The 19,798-nt window shown below is 38.9% G+C and overlaps 1 protein-coding gene across 1 annotated transcript in view; it reads right to left on the reverse strand.

Annotated features, from left to right (window-relative positions):
- Positions 1 to 19,798, reverse strand: part of ATP10A (ATPase phospholipid transporting 10A (putative)) — a 114,141-nt gene that overhangs the window by 73,714 nt on the left and 20,629 nt on the right. The window lies entirely within an intron of this gene.

The raw sequence follows: 19,798 nt of genomic DNA on the forward strand, positions 1-19,798 counted from the left end.
TTTCTTTTCCTATTAACTATGCTTTTCCCTCTGCTGGTCTCCTTTGCAACGTGAGCTGATAAAGATCATGCCCATAATTTTGGTCTCTCGACATGCAGATACCAGTTTATATCTACACAAGGCTGAAGATTTTCAAACCGTCTCCATTCAAATATTACAAAAATAATTGTTTACTTCTTTTGAATGTCTTTTTACTGTTTTGGCACAATAAGGAATTATTAAAAATTACTTAAGATAACAAAACTAAACATCTTGCCTCTTTTTTTTTTTAAGTTTGGGAAAATTATCATAAGTAATGTATGGTAAAGAAATATGAAGGCTATGCAGCTGTAATCTGTTCCACTTGAGCGAGGCCTGCATACTAGAAATTTTATACATTAAATTGAGAGGATGGGGACTACTGGGTAATCATTTTTTGTTCTTCATTTCCTGTACTTTTCCAATGACAAAAATTACAGTTAATGAGTGGGATGGCTGATGCAGATTTTCTCCATCAAATCCAGTGAGTGACTGGGGCATCTGTGGTTCTATGTAGCTCTGCCCTAGCTTAGTCCCAACTAAGCTCCTATATTCATCTTAGCAGGTTTTGTAGAATACATTTACGAGAAGATTAAAAGATGTTCTCTTGTACCTTTTGAGGTGTTCAGCCTGTTCTGTCTGGCTTACACAGTATAACTCTTCTTACATATGTTGTGGCTGCAACCCAGAGATTTTCGAACCTCTCAAAACATCCAAGTGAAATCTTGTTTCCCAGTCCAAGCCTATCCGCTGACCTGCTTTTGAAGTAACAATCGTCTTCACTTCAAAAGAAATCTGACTCCTTTGCTTTTCCTGCCAGCTGAGGCTGGCCATTGAACCAGTAGGATTTTAAAGAAACACAGCAAGAAATTAAGTCTGTGGAAGAGGAAAAGCCCTCCACAAAAGACAGGTGAAAGAGTTGTTTGGCATGTACAAGGCATACTTTGGATTGATTCTTGATGTCAGCCAGGTCCTTCACCTCAGGAGGTAGAAATAAACTGGGGTAGCACAATATCTGTTTCAGGTACATCTCTGCTCTCAGTGACTTAAAATATGTTCAAATCAGTTGGCTACAAGTGCCATGACAAGTCTTCTGGTTAGAAGTAAGCTAATTAAAAAACACTTCAAGCTAATTAACAGGACCCAAGCAGAACAGCAACTTCTGAAGGAGAACCTCAAACTGTAACACAAATACAGAAGTGTCATATCAGCCCAAACTATCTTTAGGGAGGCTCCAGCATCCAGCTGTTTGTCAACAGGTACGTCATGCTCATACAGTTCTCCCAAATTGTCTGTTCTTTCCCTTGCCTGAGTTGGAGCCTTCACCTTCAATCCCCCACCTCTCCACTTCCCACACTCCTGTAGGTGTGAAGAGGGTTCACACTAATTGAGTTCATAGCACTCTATAAACACTTCATTGGCAAGCAGAGATTTGCATGAAGTCATCACAGCCTACAACAGCAGAGCTGGTGGACAGCACCAAAATATGTGAACAAAACTGCTGTAATTTATAACCAGTACCAATTATGATTTGAAAACTATGGGTGTAGCAGTTCTCGGAGTTCAAAAACAAGCTATCTGTGAGACCAAGGCATACACTGCACAAAGTCTGAACATGTCAAGTATCTATGGAAACATGCTGAGAACCATTTGTGTACAATTACAATGTTGTGGCAAAATGAAGGAAAAACATGTAGCATAAGTTAATGCCAAAGGAGGTTACATAGTGCCCAGAATATGTCTCCAATCTCCATTTCACCACACATGATAACATCTGTTTCTATGAAAATAAATCATGAAGAGACTCTGAATCTGATATTAATCAGACAAAATAGATTAATTGTGTGTGTTTTGGAGAAACATTGAAGAGAATGAAATCTCTCCATGACTGAAGTTTCTAAATAGACTCCGTAATCTTCTTTTAATGGCACTTAAAATATATTTTCATTGACTTCAAATACTTCAAATATAATTTTTTTCTTTTTCTGGAGGGTTAGTATGTGCTAATGTATTTTACAGTTGCAAGAAGCAAATATGCATGTATAGCAATGATGAGGCATAAAGGTACTTTTTATTAAATTTACACTTTCTGAATATTGTTAATTTTTCTGCTACTAGTCAAACTTGCTATGAAATAAAAAGTACTCAGGAAATCGCAATGATTCAGGCTTATAATGTGGAAGTAATAATTTAACTTCTCTTGGCAGTGTTATCTCCATTATTATACCTCGTGTTGAAAGAAACCTCACTATTGTTAACTATAATGAAACATTTGCTACCCGGAATAAATGATTTTTCAGCCAAGAAACTTGTTGTTGCAATAACAACATAAAACATAAAAGCAGAACATGTAATGAAACTTTATACAAACTGAAGAAAGAAAAAGCTGCCTTTTAGAACTTGATTTTAAAACTAATGCTGTTCCAGAGAGACATCTAGTATTAGGATCTCTGTAAGTGGTATGATTCTCAACACTCTTATGTCTACTGGCAAAAATGCTAATAAAGTCCTATCACTCTTCCAGTAAACAGATATACTGGGAGAGATGACTCTCAGTTGCTTTATATATAGCAGGACAGATAGGTAATGTTTAGTGTTGCAGCTTTCTAAAAGGATATCACACAAGGAGGTGGAGAAGTGGAAGAACGGCCTGGATGTGATCGTGCTCACAGCCAGGTAAGATTCTCATCCTGATTACCAGAGCCATCACAGATATTAACACTGAATGTTTACATTACAGTGCTGCTCCAAGCCACTGCAAAAAGATTCAGCAGAGCTTGGTGCTCTGAAAACATGGAAGAAGAAACAATTCCCTGCCTGAAGGGAAGCCACTCAAATAGTAGATAACGCAATGACACAAATCTCCTGCGTCTTCCTAAACCATCAAAGAAAAGCAGGAACTCTTCTTACAGTGATCCTAGGTGCCAAATTTTGGTAAGGCATGAGCTCTATGTAGAAGCCTCCTAGGGTCCTTGTCCCCTAAACCAATAATCAATAGCATGAGGACACTTGAGAATACCATCCAAGTGCCTAACATTCAGGTGCTAGCTAGAGGAACAAATCCAGGGAACTAAATCCTCCAGTGGACCAACTCCTCCATTTGGTGCTCTCCCACTGCATTTAAGGCAGTGACCATTCCAAGGGAGTTCTTCAAATCTTAATGGTACATCCTAAAAGGTAAATTTAGCATGGCTCTGCACAGTTGCTAAGGAAAATACCATTCTTTAACAGATTCAGACATTTCAACGGAAATTTTATTCCTTCTCATTCCTGTTGTTCTACACATCTGCCTCATTTGATCTCAGGACAACCTGACCCAGGACATAACAATGCATTAGTATATTCACTACATATACACAAAAAGCCATTTGTAGAGAATTTCTAAAGAAATGTACTTCTGAAGAAGTGCAAGAGTTTTTATTTGAAAAAATCATTCCAATTCTTTCAGGTTAACATGAGACAGCTGAAAGATTTTTTTTATCAGAAAAGGTACTTACTGCTAATTACATACATGGTCCTGATGGAGTTGTTCACGGATACTCAGTTGGGGAAACTACTTTTCTGCACATAACTGCACATATCCTTTAAAATTCTAAAGGGCACATGTTACCTAACCACTGCAGTAAAGCACTCTAGAAGTTAACATAGTTTGGCTATTTAATGTTAACAAGATAATTAGTGAAAAGAACATTTGTAATTCATCGTTTTCACATTTAACTGGCAAAATCAATGTCTTAGACTGAATATAAGTGTTCAACTTTCTCCAGTTCTCCCTGAAATCATTAAGTTCTACATTTGCCTTCCAGTTCTGTTCTTGTCTGGGTAACATTCATCCATGACATCCATCTCATTTGGATGTTCTCATCTGGACAATCTAAAGCACAGGTTAAGGACAGGAAAAATACTGAATACCAGCTGAGATCTCAGTGGGTCCCAGGGTGCAGTGGTCACATTCAGAACAACTGAGGTTATGTTTTTCATGTTGTTGCCTCTAAATTTCTTCTGGTTGCAATTCCAGAAATTAGCTTTAGCCCATACACCGGACTTTGTTACTCCGGTGCCACACAAAACTAAACTGCTTACAGAACTGGTGATGATTAAAAGAAAAAAAAAATTAGAAAAAACCTCTTAGCTGTAATATTATTGGAACAATCTTGCAGAGGTAAACAAATTTGGATGCTACTGTATATTTGCAGAAAAGTTTTTTCTACTCTAAACTAAGGTGTGAGACTGTATAATATGTGGGTTACTGACTTGCAAGGATATTGGAAGGATGCATTGGTGCACGTGTTTGTAATCTTATGAATTATATTTAACTGTAGAGTTTCTAAGAAATTCCTTTCTCATTGTATGAGGACATGCATTCAATGGAGATAAACAGGAAAACCTCAAACTCAGGTACACTCAGGCACATCTCTGTTGACAGCAAGAGGTACAAAGGGAGATTTACGGTGCTATCCTAGATAAAATTGTGGTCTATCTCCACAACTATTCAGTGAGAAGAAAGACACTGGGGTGCTGGAGCATGTCCAGAGGGCAATGGAGCTGGTGAAGGGTCTAGGGCACAAGTCTTACGAGGAGCAGCTGAGGGAGCTGGAGTTGTTTAGACTGGAGAAAAGGAGTCTTGGGGTGACCTTATCACTCTCTACAACTACCTGAAAGGAGGTTGTAGTAAGGTGGGGGTTGGTCTCTTCTTCCACGTAATAAGCGACAGCACAAGAGGAAATGGCCCCAAGCTGTGCCACAGGAGGTTTAGATTAGATATCAGGAAAAATTTCTTCCCCAAAAGGGTAGTTAGGCATTGGAAGAGGATGCCCAGGGAAGGGGCTGAGACACCATCCCTGGAGGTATTTAGGATGTGTAGATGTGGCACTTAGGAAGTGGTTTAGTGGTGGACTTGGCAGTGCTGGATTAACGGTTGGACTCAATGATCTTAGCATTTTTTTCCAACCTAAATGACACGGTAATTCTATGATAAATCCCTGAGTGACTCCCTGAATTCAAGCATAAACATCCACCTCCAGCATCAGTACACTCTCAAGAGGGAAGGAGCAGTAAAAGGGACTACAACTCAGAAGAATCCTAATATTTCCATGTAGCTGGCAAAGAATAGGCCTTAACTTGTTCTTCGGGCTGATCTGAAATGTGCAGCTGAAGTTTGACGCATAGTGACTTCTCTTAGGCTATATCTAGCCAATTCTTCTATATTTAGCTGCTCTCATAGGTTATAGAGCCTGTCTTTCTGTTTCTGGATCACTGCTTGCCCCAGCAAGACAAGAATACAAATGCCAGGAAAAGCAAACAGCCTCAGGCTGTATCTTAGTAATAACAGACATTTAAATTACCATATTGTTCTCAAAACAAAATTGAAAAATCTGAAAATCTCTAAAATTCTGCTATAAAATAATAACAAGGTGTTTCCCAAGAATGCTTTCTTAATGGAAATCATTAAAGCCCCATCTAAACTGGGATGAGGGAGCACTTCCCAGTATTCATGCCCAAGTACACAGACTGGGTTGGATCCTGCATTAGATTGAAACCAGGGGGCGTGTAAGCCTCAATTTGCTACAGTCTAGGTCCTAAAACAGTTTGAATTCAGCCTTATGTAAGGCTGTTTCACAGAAATTCACAGAATATAAAAATGTTCCTGTCTTCCATCAGAGAAGAATTAGAAGACCGAGCTCCATGCAAATCATATGCAGTGATATGAATCTTTGAAGGTTTGAGTCAAAACAATTATGCTTAGAGATGCAAATTTTATATTCAAAATTCTTGGTGAAAGTAAACAATAGAGATCCATATTGAAGAAGTGAGAAACAGAAAATGCAAAATTCTACTATTTAAAGGAAACGTAGGATGCCTTTAGTAACATTTGGGTAGTTCAGATTCAACAACTTGACTACTGTAGGTACCTACATATAAAAAACTCAGGATAAGAATTCATTTAATGCTTTCAGTGTCAACTTGACTATGTTTTTATACTACCTGTTGCTTCCCTTGAATTAAAGATGTTGGTCTTCATCGCATTAATATTCCAAACTTACTGAAGCCAGTCAATGAGTGTAGTTGAATATGAAATACTAAGCTAGAATAATACTTTTCACAATAATGTTTTCTCAGAGAGAAATATAGTCCTTTCCTGTCCCACTGATTTACAATCAAAATGACTATGAATTATAGTGAGTCCAATGGAATTATGAGTTAGAGTCACCTAACGCAGACAGTACATCTCATCCTGTTAATGACCTTGTAATTACAGAGCTCTGCAGGGAAGCACCTTTGCCACTTGACCACAGCTACTGAACTATCATCAATAAAAAGGTTAATTTATAACACCATCAGTACAAATTTTGATAGCCTGTTTCCATCAGTTTACCAGACAATACATTTTCACAATGAAGTATATATTTCCATAATAATTCCCATAATAATTATCCACACTTCTAAAAAAAATTGAGATTATAACATAATTATTTTCAAGAGCTTTTTAGTTATCAGATGTGTACATATTTCTACATATTTAAACAAAAAACTTACAAATATAAACTATTCTTAACTCATCATCATCATCATGGCTGGGCTTCGCGAACGAAGATTTGGGAAGGCTTTATCCACATTTGTTACAGGCACGTTGGTGACTTATGAGGCCAATACGTGACAGACATATCCGGTTGCAAAAGGCACAACAGAAAGACTCCTTAGATGAAGTATTCAGCAAGACACGGTTCTTCCTGCGTTGCCTTTTCTCCTCGAGAGAGATCCTGCGTGTGTTCTCAAAGGCTTCCGCTGCGTTATAGATGCTGTGTCTCCAAGCCTCCCGATTTGAGGCCAGAGTGGACCAATTATGGTGATCAATATGGCCAAGGCTGAGATGTTGTTTCAGGGAGTCCTTGTATCTTTTCTTCGGGGCTCCTCTCTTGCGGCAGCCAGTGGCAAGTTCACCATAGAGCAAGATCTTAGGGAGGCGGTGGTCCTTCATCCTTGAGACGTGCCCTGCCCAACGCAGCTGTGTTCTCATCAGCATGGCCTCTACACTTGTGACTGCTGCTTGCTCAAGAACAGATGTATTGGTCACATAATCTGACCAGTGGATGTTTAAGATTGTACGGAGGCAGCGCTGATGGAAGCGTTCTAGGAGACGCAGGTGGTGGCGGTAGATGACCCATGATTCGGAACCATACAAGAGAGTAGACAGCACTATGGCTTTGTAAACACTGATCTTTGTGCTTTTCTTCAAGTGTTTATTACGCCATACTCTTTTGTGGAGTTTTCCGAAAGCACTGTATGCCTTTGCCAACCTGTTGTCTATCTCCCCGTCAATCTTGCCATCCGAGGAGATGAGGCTACCTAGGTAATTAAACTGTTGGACTGATTTGAGCTCTGATTCGCCAATGGTGATATGGGGATGATGGAAGACTTCCTGAGGTGCAGGTTGATGGAGAACCTCTGTCTTCTTTAGGCTGACTTCCAGCCCAAAGAGCTCAGCAGCATCTGCAAAGCAGGATGTTAAATGTTGCAGAGCTGCTTCTGTGTGGGCAACAAGGGCGGCATCATCAGCATAAAGCAGCTCCCGAACAAGATGGTTTAGGGTCTTGGTGTGGGCCTTCAGACGCCTTAGATTGAACAGGCTTCCATCAGTACGATATCGAATGTAGATACCGTCCTGATCGTCGAGGTCTGCTGTGGCCCTTTGGAGCATCATGCTGAAAAAGATTGTGAATAAGGTAGGAGCGAGAACGCAGCCTTGTTTCACACCATTCTTAATTAAAAAGGGCTCAGAAAGTGTGTTGCCATACCTGACTTGGCCGTGCTGATCCTCATGAAGTGAGATGATCATTTTAAGGAACTTGGGGGGACAACCTAAACGTTCCAAAATCTGCCATAGACCTTTTCTGCTCACAGTATCAAAAGCCTTGGTGAGGTCGACAAAGGTTACATAAAGACCTTTGTTCTGTTCCCTACATTTCTCTTGCAGTTGTCTGAGAACAAATACCATGTCTGTGGTGCTTCTGTTGGCTCTGAAACCACACTGACTTTCAGGTAGGATCCCTTCAGCTATAGTGGGTATTAGTCTGTTCAAGAGTATTCTTGCCAGGATTTTGCCAGCAATGGAGAGCAGAGTAATACCACGGTAGTTTGAGCAGTCAGATTTAATACCTTTCTTCTTATACAAAGTGATGATGACAGCATCACGAAGGTCTGATGGTAGTTCACCGAGCTCCCAGCAGCGCACCACAAACTCGTGAAATTTGGTGTGGAGTGCAAGGCCCCCATGTTTCCAGACTTCAGGTGGAATTCCATCAACCCCAGCTGCCTTGCCGATTTTTACCTGCTGTATGGCCATGAGGGTTTCTTCTAAAGTGGGGGCTGTATCCAATTCATACTTTACTGGTTGTTGTGTGATGGACTGAATTGCTGAGTCTTGGACCACACGGTTGGTACTGAAAAGAGTTTGAAAGTGTTCAGACCATCGATTCAGAATGGAGGTTTTATCTGTTAGAAGCGTTTGGCCATCAGCACTGAGTAGAGGGCTTTGAACCTGGTATGTAGGCCCGTATGCTGTGTTCTCACAATTAGAAAAAAAAGTTCATGCATGATTTTCACTTATTGTTCACTGAACTCCAAAACCAAGCTACAAATCTTGGCCCAAATTCAGCAATGTATCTAAACAGATGTCTAAACTCAGGCAGCAAAGCACTCTTTCTGGCCAAACTCCAGAAAGACAAATTCTCTGTAGTTCACATTCATACCTTCCTTGGGGGAAAAATGATAAAACATCGAAATTCAATACCCTAGAAAAAATAAATTTCAAGGTCTTTATTGCAGCCAAAAGAAGAAAGTGACTGGCTTTTGAAATGTCCAGAAACTGAGCGCAGAGCAAGCCATTTCAAAGAGACTACTTACTGAAAAGGTTTGAAACTCAGAGAGGAAACAAACAGCCTAAAAGAGCTTCTGAGATCTGAAACACCTTAGCAGGTGGCAGCTACCCTGGTTGTGGGAAGAGAAAAACAGTACTCAGCAGCCTGGCATACACAGATCAAAATGTTTGTGCCACAACCTCTAGGTTCTAAGCTAACTTAGAAAGGCAAGAATATTAGTTTTGAAACTGAACTTCAATCTGATCTCACAATATGCTATTCCAAATGAAACCAATCTAGTCCTGCAGACAAAAGCTGTGGACCTAATGAAAGAAATTTTTCCCCATAGCTCTTCCTCACAAGTCTGTAAGAAATTAAAAAGAAATTAAAATATTTGAATCTCAGCTTTTTAGAGCTCGTACATCATCACCATTTTCATCTCTATTGCTCAAAGCAGTATCCAAGGGTTATTTTTCACTCCTCTCCCCATCATAAAAAACATATCTTAAATGCGTGCCTTTCGTTCCCTCCCTAATGCAAACTCTTATCAAGACACTAATTTCCAGTCTTGCCTCCATCCTTTTTCCCCAGTTGTTTTGCTACAATCACATTCCTTCTTTATCCTCAGCAATTAGTGGCTTTGGACACAATGGCTCTTTGCTGCATCCAGTTGAAAGCTAAATCCTCTACAAAACACCTTCCACCTACTTATCTAGTCTTTGCTATACCTCTGTAGGCATTGATCTTTCCTGTTAGCACCTCATGTTTGATCATGTATCTTTTTTTTAGGATTCCTCTAATGGATGAAACACTTTTCCAGACATTAAGTGATTGCATTTAGTTCTATATCTGTGAGGTTAAGTAAGGAGAAGTCTTTGTAAGGAAGACACTCCAGTTTGTAAAACTCCTAAAACTGAAAGTCATGGTTGCAATCTCCCTCTGATATGGGGCTTACTCATCAAAGGAAAATAATCTCTTATCTGCAGGCATGAATTTAGACCAAGTCGCTTTGTAAATGCACAGTACAAATTCTGAAAATGCTTTCCCAACTATCCTCAACACAATCCATTTCTTGTGTGAACATACATCAAGAATTACTCGTCATCAGGACAGAAATTCATTTTAGACACCTTCCAACATACACTTGTCACTGCACCAGCGTGCTACTGGTATGTGTGCTGCCTAAAGCTCTGTTTGTCTATAGAGACAACAGCCATACATCACTGTACTTTCAGAACTCCCTGACTTACATATAAGCTGTGATATTAGAGCAAGAGTGTGGTGTGAGAAAGTTGTATAAATTCTTCAGAGTTAAGCTATTGTAATTTTTTTTTTTTTTTGCTTAATCCAAACAAATATGTTTCCTTGACATTTTTAGACTTATATTCATTTATTCTGCATAAAAATAAGCAAAATGTTTTATGGAGCACTGGAAAGCATCTCTAGTCATTTTTTGTTTAAGATGAGAAAATAAATTGCTATTGGTCCAAAACCTTGTTTGAGAACTCCGCATAGAGAGTATAATTTTCCTTCATCTTTTCAAACAAGACACAGCAGAAACAGTGATATCATCTTAATCTGTAGGCAGCTCCAAAATCTTCCTGTCCTACAGAGCATGCCTTCAAAAAATCCAACCCGATAAATTCTAAAAGTAAAAGGAAACCACTGAGTTCTGCAAAGGTTAAAGTATTTGTCGCATACATATACACAGGCATATTTAGTCTCTGGAGACTGTCAAATGAATCTGTCAAATTCACATGCTGAATATATATTGAGGGCTGCACTCCTGGAGTGACCTCCAGGCAAGTAGACAGGAGACATTAAAAATAATCTCAGTGGACTATATATATTCATTTTCATACACAGGGCATACTAGTTTTTAGAGAGAGGCTACAGAAAAATTGTCAGTATTGCAAAGATCCACCTCTGAGCAGCAAGACTTGCTCAGTTACTCCCAAGAAATGTAGTGAGGGAAAACAAATTTCTTTATTTGTCTTTCACAGCCAGCTTTAGTTCATTTGGTAAAGCATCTTGAGTTCTGTACATTTAATGACATATAAAACTAAAGGAAACAGGAATATTTGTGTATGTGCAATATGTACAATACATCCTACTACACTTTGTTATCAATCACACTTTACTTCCATGAGTTCATTTGTGAAACATTACAGAAACAGCATAGATCCAGTTTTCATGCTTTGATTTAGAATTATTTTGAACTTATTTTTTTAATAAATCTGGAAACTGACGATAGTGACACTGAAAAGTCTTCCCAAAGGACAGAGGTATAATGATATAATCCATAGATTGGGATTTTATGATTAATACAGTTTATCAATAGACTCTATTTCTTATTAGAGTGAATTTTATGCAAGGAAATACTACAATCAAAACCGATAATAGAATGTATCATTCTAGCTGGTCTACCTTGATACGGTAGCTCTGTGCCCCTTAAACCCTTAACAGAGAGGTAAGTAAACTATGGCAGTAGATAGGAAGGTGGAAATCCAGCAGGATCCAAATTTTCAGTGAAAATCCTTTATCTTTTTATATGCACATACTGATAGCTATCTTTGAGTCAAAAAGCCTCAAATGATTTAGTCTTGCAGTGGAATTAATATTCTGTACTCAGTTTAACCACCTTACAGTTCAGTGCTCAGCTCAGCAGAGCTCTATCTGCTGACAGCTATCCCTAAAGTTACCCAGTATTTAGCTGGACTCAGGTGCTTGGAACTCAGGCTGGACTCAGTATTTCCCCAGCAAAACATTACAAGACATTTCAAGCCACACAAGTCCAGACTGGACTTCAAAACCTGTCTGAAGTCCTGTTTGTTGTAACAAGCGATTATTTATTTGAGCTAGCATGCACAGTAACAGCTTCAAAATGAAAGGTTTTAAATATGGGTGTGGGACTCTGGCAATCCTATGTTTATCACAGATTGTGAATCTGTCCAGCAAAGCACTAAAACTGAGAGAATTTTAGCCAAATTCCAGCATCTGTTAGCTACAAAACTGTCACACTAGTGACAGACTGTGGTTAGAACTGACCGGTCAGCTTAAACCAAACCAGGTTGTGTTTGGCACAAGCCTAAGACCATCATCATATGAAATCCAGACCAAATGAAAAAAGATGACACTTTGTTTCCTAAAAACAAGACAAGTGAAATAGTAGAATGCAATCAAAGTTACCAGATCATAAAACACTGGAACAAAGTATTTTAAAATCATGTAATCTCACTTTAAACAAATCTGCAGAAGTAGGTTTTTGGTTTGCATATTGTTCTCAAGTGGCAGATCTCGCTGTCCTAAAAAAACTGGGACATTTTAATGGCATTGCTATCATTTTGCTTTCAATGAAAGCTTTTCTTATGGTCTCAGGATAGACACAATGTCTGTACTCCAACAGAAGATGGAATACCATCTCTAGGTATCACTAAATCTATTATTCCTGGTCTAACAAAACCTATTGCCCATAGATCAGAAAACACAAAAAGGTGTTCCTCTGAGGTTAATCAGTTTGAGCAAATCTAAGAAATTAAACTAAGTTCAATAATAATGTCTACAATCTATGGAGGTAAATTCTCTAATTCCTTTACACTAAAAACCTATGGCTCTTTTTTATACAAAGACAAGCAATTCTTCCTTCAAGAAGAATTGTATGTTTTGGTATTTATTTTGATTTTTTTCCCTAAAATAGCGTAGTGGAAAAATGAGAAAAGATATAATTGTCTGCAGACTGTGACTATTTTAACTATTAATGTGCCTTATTCAACTCTATGCCTAAAGTATATGACTTAGCAAGGTAACCATTTATGTCTTTTTATGGGTGAATAACTCCCCGCAAATAAAACTACTGGTTGCATTGTACTGATCATGATTTGATAGTATTTAGCCAATTTTTACCTAAAAAAAATATTCTGTTGCAGTCTCTGAGAAATTCTGGAGTTTATGTAAAAGTGTGGACTATTATGGTGGTTGAAGTGCTGTGTATTAATTGAAGTGACACGATGAGCCACGTGAGTCTGGATTTTGTCACCAACTGTAACAGGGTATACAGATCCACTCTAAATTCCCACTTTTTTGATTTTGGGTTTGGGTGGGGTTTTTTTAACTTTAAAAGAGATTTAGGTACTATGAGTTTCAAAACTTACAATCATATTTTTAGGGTGATGGTATAACATGTGAAGAAATCATTAAGTACCAGAATGAATAACAATGTCAAAAGAATCGCAGACCTCTCAAAGAGTTACGTGTCAAAATTCTCACTTATGACAATTGCAGATTTTTGGCTGGCTTCTCTGGCAATAAACAGCTGCAGAAAAACACCTACGAGGATATAATTCTAAATGTGATTGCATTTCCAAAAGCTTAAAAGTAAAAGAAGAGAGCACACAGAAATCTGACTGTAAGTGCTGTCATCAATATAGTATTTCACAAAAGGTTTCTAGAAATGTTACTTTTAATAGCATCAAGTGTAAAGAGCAGCGTAACGTGGCTTATAAATTACTAGAAGGGCTGTTGACACAGGTTAATAATAAACGACAGCATATGCAATAGAGTCACAGAGGAGTGCTTGATTACTCCAGTTTTAGTCACCGTCAAAGCTAATGGTCTGTAGGCAGTGCTGTGCATCACGGTAAACTAGACCCATCAAATACACAGAGTACAGGACCTAGTGAGGTAAGTTATTGTCTATCTGCTTTATTACAAAGCCATGTTAAATTCAACTGATGGGTTTATTAGCATGAGGCTGTATTCAGTCAGGTTTTAAGACAGCTCCTCATTTCAGAGTCTTAATTCAGTGCTTGCAGAAAGACACAGGATACTCAGGTTAAGTATAAGATTTCTTATCACTGTAATCAGCTTTGAAGAACCCCTCCCCTGAAAACTCTCTGAAAATTATGTGTATGAAGAAGAAATGAAGTGAGCTACTAAATACAACACATAAGCCTGGGTTTGTAGTCCATGGATGGAAGAGGGCTGTGGTATCTGCCCGTCATGTCACAGGTCAAGATGACATAGAGATTAGGACGTGAGAACACACCGAAGAACATGAGTCCCACTCACACTAGATGAGGGTGTGGATGACAATGCTATCTTGAAACACAACAGTTGAAGGTCGGCACAATTTGTAGCTAAACAGAGAGATTATTCCATCATTTAGCAGGGATTTCTACTCCTCTGACTGCTCCGCAGGGACCTCAGCAGTCCCTGGAATGAAAGGGATGAGAATCTGGGCAGAGTTCAAAGAACACAAACATGCAAACATCTTTATGAGGAAATATAAAAATAACTAAGTATGTTGCACAGCACATTCAAATAATCTGCAGAGGCGTGATAACCTTACAAATACTGGGAGTTGTTCTGTGAAAGAGGGAAAGCATATTAAGTGTGGTACAAAGGGGCACATACAGAGTGAAACAATGAAAATCCATCAGGTGTTTTACATCTGAACAGCAAATACACTAACATAAAATATTAGATTGGGGCTACTAGACTATTGTGCTCAAGTAGCACAACATCCACACATGCTGATAGAAACTTATTTTATTCACATTTGCGGAAGGGAAAGGCTGGATAGCCCCATAGCTCATCCCAAACAGTAGCACAAAAGGGGCGCTGGAACTTCATGTTTTCCGTGTGTTGTTCTAGGAAGATAGGGCTTTGCATGTTCTGAACACAACTGGGCCAAGTTGAGTGGTTACCCTGTGCAGTTCACCACAGACTGCTCACCACTGCCTTCCTGTAAGATGTGACTGATCATCACACCAACTGCTGACACAACTGCTGGTGTAGCTGCTTCCTAGGTCAGGACAGTTAGAAAAATATAGAATCCCACTATGAGAAGTGCTGGAGTTCATCTGGATCATTTTGACTGAACAAAGCTAGGAAGAGACCTTAAAAGCAGCTAAACTGAGCAGTGGAGGGAGTGGAAGGGGGTCCTGGGGATAACCAGATCTGCAAGGCTCAGCTTCAACTAGAACAGGTTGTGTAACCACAATGCTGTCCCGCTTTATGTCAGAGAGGATCTTTCTGCTGGAGGAAAGGAATTCTTTCTTCAAGCCTTTTCAAGTCCTCTCAGCTGAGAAAGCATCACAATTTCCATAACTGTGGTGGCCTGTCCACTGCCCACTAACCTAAGACCACAAACTATCCAACACCTCAATTGCTACCAGCAAATATGGAATGTTCCTTATTGTTACTAGTCTGCACAGGATTTAAGAAAAAAACCAAACCAACCAATCAACCTCAAATAAGAAACTCTACCATCTTTATAATCCCCTGCCTCATCTAGCATTTTACCTTAACCGAGTATGACATGAAGAAAACAAAAACATCCTCCCTGACCCCTTCATGCTCTCCAAGACTTGTTTTTCTGGGGGGGTTACTTGGCACATAGCTTAAAAATGAGGTATTAAACAGAACTGCTGAGTGAGGATGTCTGTCATGGACAAGCATCTCTGAAACTTCTAGTACAAACCCAAACCTGACCAGAGAGCCTTCCTCTACAGCCACTGTCTGAGAGCTGTGACCTTTCAGTGATTCAGCTTTGCCCCTAATGCACTGCAACACTGCAACATGCTCAGACTGCTCTGTTAGGAGGATAAATGAGTTTAATGAGTAGTTCCATTCTGGGAGACTGTCCTGCCAGTATATTCTGGGTTGTGTGGTTCATTTCTTAAACTAAAATATTCCCTAGGAAAAAAAAGAGGACAATTCTTGGCTGCAGGGTGGATACAGAAAGGTGGTTTTCCTAAATAATAAATTAGGTCAGTCTTTAAATAAGTCATCTCCTTCTGCCTGGATAAATATTTACTCCTTCCAAACTAATATTAGGTTTATGTGTCTCCCAACAATTTTGTTCTGTTCTGGTTTTTATTAGGAGTTCTGGAGTCAGCCACGAAGAAATCTACTAGATAGATTCTGGGGATTAAAAAAAAGGAACACCAAAATAACAAAACAACCCTCTTGGCTTCTAGTTTTCAATAAAACAGCCCCTGTTAATATAGCAGCTAGGCAGCACACATTTTAAGGTAAGCTTTTTCCCCAACAAAAATGACAGCTGGAACAAACTAAACCCAAGAATCTCCAAATGGAACTTTAACATTGGAAGGCAGGAGTTTGCATTTTCAAAAACAGCTGATAATTTATTACAAATTGAATATTAGAGAGGTCTTATCCTTCCAAGGCCCAGGGCTCCAAAAGACAGTTGTGTCAAAGTCACTGTTTCGAGGGCACAAGGCCCTGTATGGCAGGGTGACATGTCACCTGGGCTCAGGACAGAGCGCAGAGAACTACTAGAGAAATTCAACAGGGATTATTTGAGATTGAAAAATTAAAGGGAGGGCTATTCCACAGCACACTGTGAATCTTAAAGATGCCTGATGGCAGACAGAGTGTCATTTTCAGAAGTTAGATGCTTTTCTGGTTTACAAGAATTTTTGTTTCAAATTGCTGTTCCCTAACTAATGATTTTAGTTCATCATAGAATCATAGAATGGTTTGGGTCGGAAGGAACCTTGAAGATCATTGTTACAACCCCCCCCTACCATGGGTAGGGATGCCACTCACTAGATCAGGTTGCTCAGGGCACCATCCAACCTGGCCTTGAATGAACCTGGCCTTTATCCATAATGAAGAACAGCTTCAAAGTTTTCAGTGATCATTTTGTGTTCATGAAAAAACTTCTGGATCCATTTTGAGCTTTTAGAATGATCTAAAAGTAAATCAAAGAAACATTTATTTTCAACTACCTATGCTTGGTTTTCATGGTGAACAAAACAAAGCCAAGAGAGTGGCTCGATTACTTCCGGGAGAGCAAACCTGAGAGGAAGAGAATGGATGCTTAACCACGAGGGGGTAAATCCCTGGACAAGACCAAGTAGGTATAAAATTGTCCATGAAAAAACGGAGGCTGCAAAGAACAGGATTTCTAAGGACCAGAGAAAAGCATCGTAGGGCACCCTTCTCATAGCAGTAGTCTGTGCCAGTAGTGCAGGCACTTTAAGGAAGAGTGTGGTGCACACGTGAAGGAGGCACATGGGTAGCAGGGACGGGGCATCATGAGGCAGTTCCGCCTCAGCCACACAGTAACACATTTTCTGAAAATAAAGACCCTGACACTATAGTGAACCCTAGGCAGCCCTAGGCTTCTACTGGCAGACAAGTTTCTGTCCCCACTGAGCTCAGTAAGGCATTGAAACCTACATCAATTTCAAAATGGTCAGCAAAAAGAGCACATAGGAGCTTATCACCAGGCTTTGCTGCAATTCACAGCTCCTCCCTCTAAAGAAGAAAGGCTAACAAAAACCTGAGGAATGGAAATTTGAACATTTACCCTTGAATTTTAGGACAAAGAAGAGAATTTTCTCATCTCTATATATTCTTCCCTAAAACTGGGAACTGTAAGAGCACATAGGCCTGGTATCACTAAGCCTTTCATGCAAGGAAAGCCAAGCAACAGCAACCTAAGTCAGGTTAAGCTCTCAGTGGCTTTTATGAAGAGAGTTTTCAATGTAGGGTCTCTTGTTCTGAACCAAATACAAAGCTGTACTTGTTTATCCTTTCTACCACAGAGTGTGTGCATAGCTGAAGCAGAACAATCAGCTTGATGAAACATTCCTAAAAAAAAAAAAGTTTAATTTTTTTATTATTCAAAAGAGGGGAGAAAAACAAACATGTAATTTCAGTATACGCCCAAGAGCTTTTTTCCAAAAACATTTGTATTTGTTATTAGATCAAGTATTATTAGTAAGTATGCTTTGCTGGCCACATCAAAGCTCTTTAATTTATCTGTGATCAATCTGCGGTAAGCTTTTAAGAGAATACCTTTTTTTTTCTCCATCAACTAAAAAGAATAAGCAGGAAAAAAAAATCCTAGACATCAAACTAATCAAATTATACATGTTTTTGGTCTCTAGCAGCTCCTTAAAAGTAATTCTGGAGAACAAAGTGGTCTGCTTTAAAATTACTTACAATTAGAAATATTTGCCATTTATTTTCCTTTCAGGAAAGTCCCAGTGCTTTATCCCAAACTCACTGAAGTCACTGAGGTTTTTTGCAGTGTTTTCCATGTGCTTTGGAGCAGGTCTGCTGCATTCAGATTTCTGTCAAGCAAAAGGCTCTGAACCAACCCCTACACTCCTATGCTAGGATGGGTAGGAATGGGTTTGATCTCACTGTGCTCAGAATATTGTGCACAGTGTTTGACACTGCAAATTTCCCCCTGTATTAATAGTTGATTTGCTATTGGGCAAAATACAGTCTTCAGTAAATAGTGAAAAACAGAATACCGTGCTAAAGTGATAAAGTAACATGTAATTTACAGTCTTAAAATGATAAATAGATTAATTTTATTTACTTTAACTGTTCACATTACTTCTGATGCTTATACTTTTACCATGCAAAAAGAGGAAATTAATTCCAGATCCATTAGAAATACTGGGACTTGTGCTTTTTAGTCCAAGCAGGAGAAGCCTCTAGATTCTTTTGGTACTATTTATAATATGGGTTGCCAAGAGTAGATTAACAGTTAAATGAAGAACTTTGCTTTGTAATATGAACAGATAATGCGAGGCTATGTAGGAGGAAAATCTAACTAAATCGTGACCTTGTGAATGATGGGGATAATACTAAGTTTCTAACCCATGGATCAATTTAACTAATTAAGAAAGGATGAGAAATGACCTGATCAAAATTTGTTAACAGAGCAAGGCTTTCTGAGGGAGGTAATGAGGCAAGGAAAGAATAAGATTCACTCGTTAAGACCTAAATATAAACGAAGTTCAGATGGAAAACAATGCACAAGTTTTTCATTGTACCACACCAGGATGATTCCAAAAGGGATGTGGTGGATTTGCATTCAGATAAAATCTTTAAGACAAGATTTTCTGCATCAAACAGCAAATGATGCAGAAATCTTTTAAAAAAGTTGCATCCCGTGTCATGAAGAAAACATAGTTATCAGACAACAATTATCTTGGTATCACGAACTGTAATCTGTTTTCCGTGGTGCATTGCCTTTACATTTTTTAGGCTTTGATCAAAACATAGGTTTTTGTACCTGAAGTGCCCATCAACATGCTATGCTCCAGCATGGAGGTCTTGAAACTACTTTTAAATGACTTTATTTCTAGTGACAGATCAGAAATAGGAAGCTGCTAATTTGTAGGAGAACACTTTTCAAAATTCAGCTTCCTCACACCATTTTCCCCTCTTAATTAGGAAAAGAGTAGTGAAATTAGGCATGTGTAGATTGTGATTCTTAGAATTACTCGGATGCCTTTGCAATCTGAAAGGTTAAAGCAGCTTTATTTCAAAACACCTGCCGTGTTACTACTGGAAATAGTGCTTTTCTACAGCAATTCGCACCCTTATCACTTCCCATCTGACAAAAGTCTGACTACCACTGTTACTCCGCAAAAGCTGTAATGAGATTGAAGCACAGTGCGAAAACAAAACTTTTACAGATAGTTGGAACACTTCCATTTTTTGTTTATTTGTCTGGCATATTTTTTTTTTCCCAAGAAAAAGCAATTAAGTACTCTCTGGAGGAAAGAGACTTAACTCATCATCCTTACCTGTCGAGTAAGGATCTCTCTGTTTAAAGCATGCCTCACAGCCCTCCTTAGAGAAAATGTGCACCTCAGCCCTTCCTACAAGTTTGTTCAGGTTGTATTTATAGAATAAACTTACAGCTTCTCATCCCATAGAAACACTAAAAGCCTCTTTTGTTCAGTAGCACTGTCTGGAAATAAACAATGGCATGACAGCAGTAAGTGTGATAGCAGAATGACTGGGTACAGGTTTGGGGTTTTTTTTCCAGTAAAATATACTAAATTAGATTTTATCCCCTTGTTATATTTGTAATGTTCCAAAACTGCGCAAAAGGGTACTGGGACAACAATTTAGCTGAGATGGAC

Source organism: Chiroxiphia lanceolata, chromosome 2 (assembly GCF_009829145.1).
Source record: "Chiroxiphia lanceolata isolate bChiLan1 chromosome 2, bChiLan1.pri, whole genome shotgun sequence".
Taxonomy (NCBI): Eukaryota; Metazoa; Chordata; class Aves; order Passeriformes; family Pipridae; genus Chiroxiphia; species Chiroxiphia lanceolata.